The sequence below is a fragment of the Durio zibethinus genome, chromosome 3, assembly GCF_047325235.1.
Source record: "Durio zibethinus cultivar Kanyao isolate XHJ-2024 chromosome 3, ASM4732523v1, whole genome shotgun sequence".
Classification (NCBI taxonomy): domain Eukaryota; kingdom Viridiplantae; phylum Streptophyta; class Magnoliopsida; order Malvales; family Malvaceae; genus Durio; species Durio zibethinus.
Window position 1 is genome coordinate 26730001 of NC_143164.1, and position 12500 is coordinate 26742500.

Below are 12500 nucleotides of genomic sequence, written 5' to 3' on the forward strand. Positions count from 1 at the left end.
GGAGTCACGGAGTCACTCGCGCACGCATCGCGGATGGGATGGCACGGCGCACGTGCTCCGTTTTCGTTTTGGTTCCTTGGCGCGATTCACGTCGGGGGTTCCTTGGCACAATTGACATCCAACCTGTGGCCCCTTGGGACACGAGATGGATGAGGGATGGCGAGACATCCGGTTTCCATCGATTCAGGTATGCAAGACAGGATCCCGATCATGCCCCCTGGGCATGACAACCGCATGGGGGGAGATTGAAGAGGATGACGGGTCGATAGTTCGATGCATCGAGCATGAAGCATGCCAACACGCACAACCATAGCACCACTCATATGCCCATTGCGTGCAAGTGGCAGCATCCAAGCACGTCGATCCACAACCCACCCGATCGATTACTCGACGAGCGAGCGGACGAAACGATGTGCGAGGCCATGCCATAATCGCTTGGCATGAGAAAAACACAAGCAAGTGCCACGGGACTGCCCCTGCCATCCGACAGGCAATAACAAAGTGACACCACCAATGCTTGGCCCAGCTGGGACCGCACGCGTGAGCTCTGCTGACACCACCCCAGAGGGACATTGCCCGATTCAAGGACTTGTTCCTAGGGTCTCGGGTAGCGTCGGCTGCGTGCACGACCTCGTCGAGGCCTAGGCATTTTTGCGATCAACGAGAAAGGATCATGAGACCATCAAATACCGAGAGACCTGGCTGGGCCAAGCCCGTAACTGTGGCTTCTGTTCGTACCACCCCAGGGAGCCGTTGACCGATTCAGGGACTTGGTCTGGGTCTAGGACAGCATCCACCGCGTGCACGAGCTCGAGCTCAGCTCCCCTTTTTCGCATGCACACCAACCGGTCGACGCCATGGGCGCCTGCCAGTCACCGGAGCAACCAATCACCGGACAAAACGGTCGAAAGGCATGCACGCCCTGTATTTCGCTCGAGGGATGTTGCCCTGGGTGTACGCAATGGGAGGCCCGTCACGCACACCTACTCCCCCCATGGGTTAAAGTGTCTAAAACGGGGACACTTTTTCCAAACAGGCATATCCCGCACCAAGGGCCAGCTTATGCCGATGGTGGTCGAGGCAACCGTCTGCACGAATGCCTAGCACGTGCCGATGGTGTTCGAGGCAACCGCCCACACCGAGGCCCAACATGTGCCGATGGTGGTCGAGGTAACCGCCCGCACTGAGTCCCAGCATGTGCCGATGGTGTTCGATGCAACCGCCTGCACCAGGGGCCATCTTGTGTCGATGTTGGTCGAGGCAACTGCCCGTACCAGCGGCTATTTTCTACCGATGGTGCTCGAGGCAACTGTCCGCACCAAGGCCAAGCATGTGCCGACCACGTTCGAGGCAACCGCCCTCACCAAGGCAAAGTATGTGCCGATGGTGTTCGACGCAACCACCTGTACCAAGGGCCATCTTGTGCCGATGGTGGTCGAGGCAACCGCCTGCACCAAGGGTCGTCTTGTGCCGATGGTGGTCGAGGCAACTGGTCGCACCAAGGGTCGACACTCACCAAGGCTCGGCATGTGCCGATGGTGTTTAACATAACCGCCCGCACTAGGGGCCATCTTGTGTTGATGGTGGTCGAGGCAACCACCTACACCAATGGTCGTCTTGTGCCAATAGTGGTCGAGGCAACCGCCCGCACCAAGGGTCAGCTTGTGCAGATAGTGGTTGAGGCAACCGCCCATACCAGGGGCCATTTTTTACCGATGGTGGTCAAGGAAAGAGCCCGCACCAAGGGCCAGCTTGTGCCGATGGTGGTCGAGGCAACCTCCCATACTAAGGCCCAGCATGTGCCGATGGTGGTCGAGGCAAGAGCCTGCACTAAGAGCCGGCTTGTGTCGATGGTGCTCGAGGTAACCACCCGCACTAGGGGCCATCTTCTACCGATGGTGGTCGAGGCAACCGCCCGCACCAAGGCCCAGCATGTGCTGATGGTGGTCGAGGCAACCACCTGCACCAAGGCCCAATGAGTGCCGATTGTGTTCGACGCAACCGCCCACACTAGGGCCATCTTATGCCGATGGTGGTCGAGGCAACCGCCCGTACCAAGGGTCGGCTAGTGCCGATGGTGCTCGAGGCAACCGCCCGCACCAAGGCTCGATACGTGCCGATGGTGTTCAAGGCAACCGCCCACACCTACGCCCAGCATGTGCCGATGGTGATCGACGCAACCGCTCGCACCAAGGGCCATCTTGTGCCGATGGTGGTCGAGGTAAACATCCGCACCGAAGGTCGACTGGTGCCGATGGTGTTCGAGGCAACCGCCTGTACCAAGGCTCGGCATGTGCCGATGGTGGTCCAGGCAACCGCCCGCACCACGGCTTAGTATGTGCCGATGGTGTTCGATGCAACTGCCCGCACCAGGGGCCATCTTATGCCGATGGTGGTTGAGGTAATTGCCCGCACCGAGGGTCAAAATGTGTTGATGGTGATCGAGGCAACAGCCCGCACCAGGGCCTAGCTTGTGCTGATGGCGGTCGAGGTAAGTGCCCATACCAAAGGGCAACCTGTGTCGATGATGGTCAATGCATGTGCCATCATCGTGCGCCATCATGTGCCATTGATGGTCGAGGCCTTAGTTGAAGTTCAATTTTGAGCCACGGTGCACATGCTGGGCTCGGGCATGTGCTGGTGCCACATTTGTTTCACCCGGGGCACCATCACCGGAGCATCGTCGAAGAGCCTAACCTGCGGCATTGGGGGTTTCGACGATTGGAGGGGCCGGGTGGTGTGCGCACATGTTGTGCGATGGGTGCTGGTACTTGGCCCTTATATTGGCCCCCTATCCCTCATCAAACCTCGAGAACTCACACCCCCTTAAAGAGCATTTGAGATTTTATAGGTTTGCTGCCAGTAGCCATTAAAGTGTCTGAAATAGGGATACTTTTTTCAAACGATCACAAAATCTTCTCCACTTCAAGTTTTTAGCTGAATTTTTTTGTGCATGCCAATAAAAATACAAGGATCACCTCTACCAAATTTGGGGATAAAAATCTTTCTAAAAAAATTTAAAAAAATCCTGAACCGCAAAAAGTTTTGAAAATCGTGAAAAATAGAAAATGGGTCGTCTCGCCATGAAACTTCACATGAAGGCTTAGGGGACCATTGTATGAATTTACAGGCCATAAAAATGGCATTGGCATGATAGATATATAAATATGTGCCTAAACCCACCTACCATCCGTTCGATCCAGCATGTGCTGATGGTATTTGAGGCAACCGACCGTACCAGGGGCCATCTTCTGCCGATGGTGGTCGAGGCAAGAGCCCGCACCAAGGGTTGGCTTGTGCCGATGGTGCTCAAGGAAACCACCTGCACAAAGGCCTAGCACGTGCTGATGGTGTCTGAGGCAACCACCCAAATGAGGCCCAGCATATGCCGATGGTGTTCGACGCAACCGCCCACACCAGGGGCCATCTTGTGCCGATGGTGGTCGAGGTAACCGCCCGCACCAAGGGTCAGCTTGTGTTGATGGTGGTCGAGGCAACCGCCCACACCAGGGGCCATTTTCTACTGATGGCGGTCGAGACAAGAGCCTGCACCAAGGGTCGGCTTGTGCCGATGGTGCTCGAGGCAACTGCCCACACAAAGGCCTAGCACGTGTCGATGGTGTTTGAGGCAACCGCCCTCACCAAGGCCCAGTATGTGTCGATGGTGATCGAGGCAACGGCCCGCACTAAGGCTCGGCATGTACCGATGGTGTTTGACGCAACCACCTGCACCAGAGGCCATCTTATGCCGATGCTGGTCGAGGAAACCGCCTGCACCAAGGGTTGTCTTGTATCGATGGTGGTCGAGGCAACTGCCCGCACCAAGGGTCGGCTTGTGCAGATGGTGGTCGAGGCAACCATCTCGCACCAGGGGCCATTTTCTGCAGATCGTGGTCGAGGCAAGAGCCCGCACCAAGGGTCGACTTGTGCCGATGGTCGTCGAGGCAACCACCCGCACCAAGGGCGATCTTCTGTCGATGGTGGTCGAGGCAATCGCCCGCACCAAGGCCTAGCATTTGTCGATAATGGTCGAGGAAAGAGCCCGCACAACGGGCCGGCTTGTACCGATGGTGCTCGAGGCAATCGCCCATACCAAGGCCTAGCACATGCCGATGGTGTTCGAGGCAACCGCCCGCACCAAGGCCCGGCATGTGCCGATTGTGGTTGAGGCAACCGCCCTCACCAAGGCCCGGCATGAGTCGATGGTATTCGACGCAACCGCCCGCACCAGAGGCCATCTTGTGCCGATGATGGTCGAGGTAACCGCTCGTGCCAAGGCTTAGCACGTGTCGATGGTGTTCGAGGCAACCGCCCTCACCAAGGCCCGACATGTGTCGATGGTGGTCGAGGTAACAGCCTGCACCAAGGCCCGGCATGTACCGATGGTGTTCGACATAACCGCCTGCACCAGAGGCCATCTTGTGCCGATGGTGGTCGAGGCAACCGCTTGCACCAAAGATCGTCTTGTGCCAATGGTGGTCAAGGCAACCGCCTGCACCAAGGGTCGGCTTGTGTAGATGGTGGTCAAGGTAATCGCCCCGCACCAGGGGCCATTTTCTACCGATGGTGGTCGAGGCAAGAGCCCGTACCAAGGGTCGACTTGTGCCGATGGTCGTCAAGGCAACCGCCTGCGCCAGGGGCCATATTCTGTCGATGGTGGTCAAGGCAACCGCCCGCACCAAGGCCTAGCATTTATCGATGATGGTCGAGGAAAGAGCCCGCACCAAGGGCCAGCTTGTGCCGATGGTGCCTGAGGCAACCATCTGTACCAAGGCCTAGCACGTGCCGATGGTGTTCGAGGCATCCGCCCGCACCAAGGCCCGACATATACCGATGGTGGTCGAGGTAACCGCCCATACCAAGGGTTGTCTTGTGTCGATGGTGGTTGAGGCAATCACCCGCACCAAGGGTTGGCTTTTGCAGATGGTGGTCGAGGCAACCGCCCGCACCAGGGGCCATTTTCTGTCAATGGTGGTCAAGGCAAGAGCTCGCACCAAGGGTCAGCTTGTGCCGAAGGTGCTCGAGGCAACCACCCACACTGGGGGCCATCTTCTGCCGATGGTGGTCGAGGTAACCGCCCGTACCAAAGCCCAGCATGTGCCGATGGTGGTCGAGGGTCGAGGCAAGAGCCTGCACTAAAGGCCAGCTTGTGTCGATGGTGCTCGAGGTAACCACCCGCACCAAGGGCCATCTTCTGTCGATGGTGGTCGAGACAACCGCTTGAACCAAGGCCCAGCATGTGTCGATGGTGGTCAAGGCAAGAGCCCACACCAAGGGCCACCTTGTGTCGATGGTGCTCGAGGCAACCGCCCGCACCAAGGCCTAGCATGTGCTGATAGTGTTCGAGGCAACCGCCTCTACCAAAGCCCAGCATGTGCCGATGGTGTTCGACGCAACCGCCTACACCAAGGGCCATCTTGTGCCGATGGTGGTCGAGGCAGTCGCCCGCACCAAGGGTCAGCTAGTGCCGATGGTGGTCGAGGCAACTGTCCGCACCAAGGCCCAGCATGTGTCGATGATGGTCGAGGCAAGGTCGGTCGACGGTGCACCCTTCTCAGAAGATCAAGGTCGATCGGCGGTGCACCCACAAGGATCCCACCAATCAGCTTCTTTATGCCTTATGGGTTTCCTAGCTCATTGACTCACATGCATGTCAGACTCTTTGGTCCGTGTTTCAAGACGGGCCAGATGGGAAGCCAGCAGGTGGATGCCTGGAGCACACTGGTGCCGGGGCACACCGAGACGACGCGTGCTGCATTCCACGATGTGACGATGACATCTCCGTGGGCACATCGAAAGCGTGAGCTTGGGCCATCGCCGTGACCCGCGTCGGTCCACGCCTCGAGCTGATCGACGGACCGGCTCTCACCTTTCAACATCCGATCGAGGCACATCACCGACCCCATTCGCTTCACTCTTGACAATTTCAAGCACTCTTTGACTCTCTTTTCAAAGTCCTTTTCATCTTTCCCTCACGGTACTTGTTCGCTATCGGTCTCTCGACCGTATTCAGCCTTGGATGAAATTTACTGCCCGATTAGGGTTGCATTCCCAAACAACCCGACTCGCTGACAGCGCTTCGTGGTGTGATATGGTTCGGGCACAACAGGGCCCTCACCCTCTCCAGTGCCCCTTTCCAGGGGACTTGGGCCCGGTCTGTCATTGAGGACGCTTTTCTAGACTACAATTCAGATGTCGGGGGTGCACAATTCTCAAGTTGGGCTCTTCTCGATTCGCTTTCCATTACTAGGGGAATCCTGATAAGTTTTTTTTCCTCCATTTATTGATATGCTTAAACTCAACTGGTGATCCCGCCTAACTTAGGGTCGCGACGCGAGCATCAACCAAGCGATGCGGGGGGTCTGAAAGGGTTAGGGAGGACAACGAGTGCGCATCACAGGGGATGAGGCATGCCAGGAGCTCTACCACCGATGGTCACGACGCTGTCATTGCCGGGGACTCACTTTTGGGCCAACCGTGACCCACGGGATTGCGGGATGCCATTTTTCGCCCGCCCCCTTCCCTCGAAGCCCGAGGGGTGGGGGGTCGGAGGGGGGCAACGGTGCATGACACCCAGGCAGGCGTGCTCTCGGCCTAATGGCTTGGGGCACAACTTGCGTTCAAAGACTCGATGGTTCACAGGATTTTGTAATTCACACCAAGTATCGCATTTCACTACGTTCTTCATCGATGCGAGAGTCGAGATATCCGTTGTCAAGAGCCGTTTCATTTTTCACGACAAAAAGAGTCAAAGCGTCGCCCGTGCATGCACCACGGACGGGATGGTGACGGCGCGCGCGCTCCATTTTCATTTTGGTTCCTTGGCGCGATTCGCGCTGGGGGTTCATTGTTCGACGGTGGGCGAGATGATGCAGATCGTTCCGTCTACCCTGTAGGGGGGACGGAGCGACCGTCACCCCCTCCCGAGGTCGGAGGGGGCTCGGGGCTTGGGGGCACCCTTGCCCCCTCGGTGTTTCATTAACGCGTTCGTGGGTCATCCGTCGAGTGGGGTTTCAACAATGATCCTTCCGCAGGTTCACCTACGGAAACCTTGTTACGACTTCTCCTTCATCTAAATGATAAGGTTTAGTGGACTTCTCGTGATGTCACAGGCGACGAACCGTCCACGTCATCGTGATCAAACACTTCACCGGACCATTCAATCGGTAGGAGCGACGGGCGGTGTGTATAAAGGGCAGGGATATATTCAACACGAGATGATGACTCGCGCTTACTAGGAATTCCTCGTTGAAGACCAACAATTGCAATGATCTATCCCCACCACGATGAAATTTCAAAGATTACCCGGGCTTGTCAACCAAGGTTATAGACTCGTTGAATACATCAGTGTAGCGCGCGTGCGGCCCAAAACATCTAAGGGCATCACAAACCTATTATTGCCTCAAACTTCTTTGGCTTAAATGGCCATAGTCCCTCTAAGAAGCTAGCCATGAAGGATCTCCTTCGCGTAGCTAGTTAGCAGGCTGAGGTCTCGTTCGTTAACGAAATTAACTAGACAAATCGCTCCACCAACTAAGAACGGCCATCCACCACCACCCATAGAATCAAGAAAGAGCTCTTAGTTTGTCAATCCTTACTATGTCTGGACCTGGTAAGTTTCCCCATGTTGACTCAAATTAAGCCGCAAGCTCCACTCTTGGTGGCACCCTTCCATCAATTCTTTTTAGTTTCAGCCTTGCGACCATACTCCCCCCGGAACCCAAAGACTTTGATTTCTCATAAGGTGCCGGCGGAGTCCTAAAAGTAACATCCACCGATCCCTGGTCGGCATCGTTTATGGTTGAGAATAAGATGGTATCTAATCATCTTCGAGCCCTCAACTTTCGTTCTTGATTAATGAAAACATCCTTGGCAAATGCTTTCGCAGTTGTTTGTCTTTCATAAATCCAAGAATTTCACTTCTGACTATGAAATACGAATGCCTCCGACTGTCCCTGTTAATCATTACTCCGATCCTGAAGGCCAACACAATAGGACGAAAATTTTATGATGTTATCCCATGCTAATATATGCAAGCGTAGGCCTGTTTTGAGCACTCTAATTTCTTCAAAGTAATAGCATCGGAGGAACGACTCGAGCAATTAAGTCCAGGAACACATCACCGGCAGTAGGGATGAGTAGATCGGTGCTCATCATGAGGCAAACCAGATGACCCAAGCCTAGTTCCAACTACGAGCTTTTTAACTGCAACAACTTAAATATACGCTATTGAAGCTGGAATTACCATGGCTGCTGGCACCAGACTTGCCGTCCAATGGATCCTCATTAAGGGATTTAGATTGTACTCATTCCAATTACCAGACTCATAGAGCCCAGTATTGTTATTTATTGTCACTACCTCCCTAAGTCAGGATTGGGTAATTTGCGCGCCTACTGCCTTCCTTGGATGTGGTAGCCGTTTCTTAGGCTCCCTCTTCGAAATCGAACCCTAATTCTCCATCACCCGTCACTACCATAGTAGGCCACTATCCTACCATCAAAAGTTGATAGGGCAAAAATTTGAATGATGCATCACCGACACAAAGGTTGTGCGATCCGTCGATTTGTCATGAATCATCAAAGCAACGAGCATAGCCCACATCGACCTATTATCTAATAAATGCATCCCTTCCAGAAGTCGAGGTTTGTTGCACGTATTAGCTCTAGAATTACTACGATTATCCGAGTAGTAGATACCATCAAACAAACTATAAATGATTTAATGAGCCATTCGCAGTTTCACAGTCTGAATTAGTTCATACTTACACATGCATGGCTTAATCTTTGAGACAAGCATATGACTACTGGCAGGATCAACCAGGTAGCATTCATTTGGGATATTAGCATTGCGTGGGCCTCGACACACCGACCGAGCGACGGAGAAAGCCTGACACGGAGCACAAGCATCGTGAGTGTCGAGCATATGAAATGCGTAGCATCAGACGAACGGGGGCAGAGAGCCCGTGCCCACTAAATGTTCCGCATCAGAAAGCACGATCGAACGCCGGTGCACCAATATGGCCACGAAGGATTAGGTGGTGCCCTTGGGACACCGGCCACGATTGACGTCCTACCCGTGGCCTCTCAGGACATGAGACGGATGAGGGATGGTGAGACATCCAGTTTCCATCGATTCAGGTATGCAACACAGGATCCCGATCGTGCCCCCTGGGAATGACGATCGCATGGAGAGAGATTGAAGAGGATCATAGGTCGATAGTTTGATGCATCGAGCACGGAGCCTGCCAACACGCACAACCTCCCGATCACGATCCTTCCCCTTGGACTACTTTTGTCAGTCCCTATCGTCCCTACCCTTACCCTTGGGTTTTGTAGACTCGAACTTGTTCAGAGGCTTGAACTCTATCAAGGCCTCGGTAGTAGTCATGGCTTTAGCCAAGTCATGAACTCCCCTCTTTTGTAGCTCATGCTTCACCTACGACTTCAGCCCATCCATGAAAGCAAATAAGGCATCTTTCTCACCTAGATCCGAGATCTGTAGCATCAATTCAGAGAATTTTTGGATATACTCCCTTATGTCCCCTTGTTGGCTCAACCTGTGCAACTTTGCCCGTGCCTCATCATCGGCATACTCTAGGTAAAATTGTTCTCTGAACTCCTTTTGGAACTTTGTCCAGGTTCCAATCTTGGCTCTCCCACACCTGACATCATCACACCTGCACCTCCACCACAACAAGGCTACATTAGTGAGATACATAGCAGCGGTGCTTACCTTTATCGCCTTGTCTTGCATGCCCATGGCCTGGAAGTACTGTTTCATATCCCAAAGGTAGTTGTCTACTTCCTTGGCCGCCCTAGTCTCCTTGAACTCCTTAGGCTTGGGGACATCCAATCTGGATTTGGACACTCCAGCAAACATGCCATTCCCAATGGCAGTCTTGCAAGCAATGAACTCACTAGTAAGCTCTTCCATCCACTGTCGCATGGCCTCTATGCCATCGCGTAAGGTCAGCACTTCAACCTCCAAGGCCTTATTCTTCTGGGTGATCACGTCCATGCCTTTATTGAGAGCAGCTTTCAGCTCACTTTGGATCTCCTCCCCTATGGAGTCTAGCAATGCAATATGAGTCTCTACTTCCTCAAGCTTCTCTCCCATGTCACCCATGGTCACCTTCACTTTAGCCAGCCTACTGTCCATAGTAGACCAGATATCTCTAGAACTGGTTTTCTTGCCTTTCCACTTACCAGCTGGTGGTTTCCTCTCGCCATCCTTGGTTGAATGATCTTGGTCCCCATCCTTGGACTCCTGGTCACGGTCCTTCCCCTTGGATTGCTTTTTTCGATCCCTATCATCCCTGCCCTTACCCTTGGGCTTGGTAGACTCAAACTTGTTCAAAGGCTTGAACTCTATCAAGGCCTTGGCAGTAGTCGTGGCTTTAGCCAAGTCATGAACTCCCCTCTTTTGTAGCTCATGCTTTACCCACGGCTTCAGCCTATCCATGAAAGCAAATAAGGCATCTTTCTTACCTAGATTCGAGATCTGTAGCATCAATTCAGAGAATTTTTGGACATACTCTCTTATGTCCCCTTGCTAGCTCAACCTACGTAACTTTGCCCGCACCTCATCATCGGCATACTCTAGGTAAAATTATTCTCTGAACTCCTTTTGGAACTCTGTCCAGGTTCTAATCTTGGCGCTCTTATGCCTGACATCATCACACCTGCACCTCCACCACAATAAGGCTATATCAGTGAGATACATAGCAGCGGTGCTTACCTTTATCACCTTGTCTTGCATGCCCATGGCCTGGAAGTACTGCTCCATACCCCAAAGGTAGTTGTCTACTTCCTTGGCTGCCCTAGTCCCCTTGAACTCCTTAGGCTTGGGGACATCCAATCTGGATTTGGACACTTCGGCAAGCATGCCATTCCTAATGGTAGTCTTGCAAGCAACGAACTCACTAGTAAGCTCTTTCATCCGCTGGCGCATGGCCTCCATGCCATCGTGTAAGGTCAGCACTTCAGCCTCCAAGGCCTTATTCTTTTGGGTGATCACGTCCATGCCTTTGTTGAGAGCAGCTTCCAGCTCACTTTAGATCTCCTCCCCCATGGAGTCTAAAGATGCAATGTGAATCTCTACTTCCTCAAGCTTTTCCTCCATGTCGCCCATGGTCACCTCTACCTTGGCCAGCCTACCGTCCATGGTAGACCGGATATCTCTAGAACTGGTTTTCTTGCCTCTTCCATGCCCATGCTCTTGGGCCTCTGGTTGTTGGCTAGCAACGTCGCTTTGGGATGCCATCTTCTCAATCACGATCTAACCTGATTGATTGTAATCTGTATAATCCCATGATTTTAGCCTTTATTCTAGGGATATTGCCATTAAGTGTAAGCTGGAGCCTCAACTATAAATAGAGGGCTGCTCCACCCTCATTAGTACACCATCAAACACTTCTGTTTCAGTGAATACATAGCATATTCCAGCATTCTACCTTGTTCATCCTTTTTCTCTTTAACTTGCGTAATCAGCCCTTCCCATTGTTCTAGTGCCTGAACGCTTGTGTTTTAGGCTGACTTAGGCATAAAAGAGGAGATTCCAAGCCTAAGGCCGTACGGATTCTGAGTCTAAGCTGATCCTGCCTGCTTTTAGAAGCTTCACTTGCGTATCTAGCATCTTGGGCCCTTCTGGATGTGGTGTGGGCAGCTTGTATTCCAGGCCTTGGTCTCACGGGCTGGCCTGCAAGCTGGGCAGGCGTTCTGAACTAGTTTTGCTAGGCTTTCTATGCAGATACCCACCAGCACGCCTGGTCTGCGGGCTTCAACCTCTAGCTCGTCTGCTGCTGTGCCTGATGTGCCGATGGTGTTCGACGTAACCGCCCGCACCAGGGGCCATCTTATGCCGATGGTGGTCGAGGCAACTGCTCGTACCAAGGCTCGGCATGTGCCGATGGTGGTCGAGGCAACCGCTTACACCATGGCTCGACATGTGCCGATGGTGTTCAATGCAACCGCCCGCACCAGGGGCCATCTTGTGTCAATGGTGGTCGAGGCAATCGCCCATACCAAGGGCCGGCTTGTACCGATGGTGGTCGAGGAAATAGCAAGGGTTGGCATGTGCCAATGGTGATCAAGGCAACCGCCTGCACCAGGGCCCAGTTTGTGCCGATGGCGGTCGAGGCAACTGCCCGTACCAAATGGCAGCCTGTGCCGATGATGGTTGATGCATATGCCATCACCATGCACCATCATGTGCCATTGATGGTCGAGGCCTTAGCTGAAGTTCAATTTTGAGCCACGGTGCACATGCTGGGCTCGGGCATGTGCTGGTGCCGTATTTTTTTCGCCCGAGGCACCATCGTCGAAGCATCGTCGGAGAACCTAACCTACGGCATTGGGGGTTCCGGCCATTGGGGGGCCGAGGGGGTGTGTGCACATGATGTGCGATGGGTGTTGGTACTTGGCCCTTATATTGGCTCCCTTATATTGGCCCTTATAGGTTTGCTGCCAGTAGCCATTAAAGTGTCTGAAATGGGGACACT

At 53.7% G+C, this 12500-nt stretch overlaps 2 non-coding genes across 2 annotated transcripts; both read right to left on the bottom strand.

The window, feature by feature from the left end:
* Window positions 1-6567: 6567 nt before the first annotated feature.
* Window positions 6568-6723, bottom strand: LOC149519684 (5.8S ribosomal RNA). The gene has a single exon (XR_016341184.1). It is a non-coding gene; the product is annotated as a 5.8S ribosomal RNA (ribosomal RNA).
* A 294-nt stretch (window positions 6724-7017) lies between these two features.
* LOC111283297 (18S ribosomal RNA) lies at window positions 7018-8824 on the bottom strand. Its single transcript, XR_016341166.1, has one exon. It is a non-coding gene; the product is annotated as an 18S ribosomal RNA (ribosomal RNA).
* Window positions 8825-12500: the final 3676 nt, after the last annotated feature.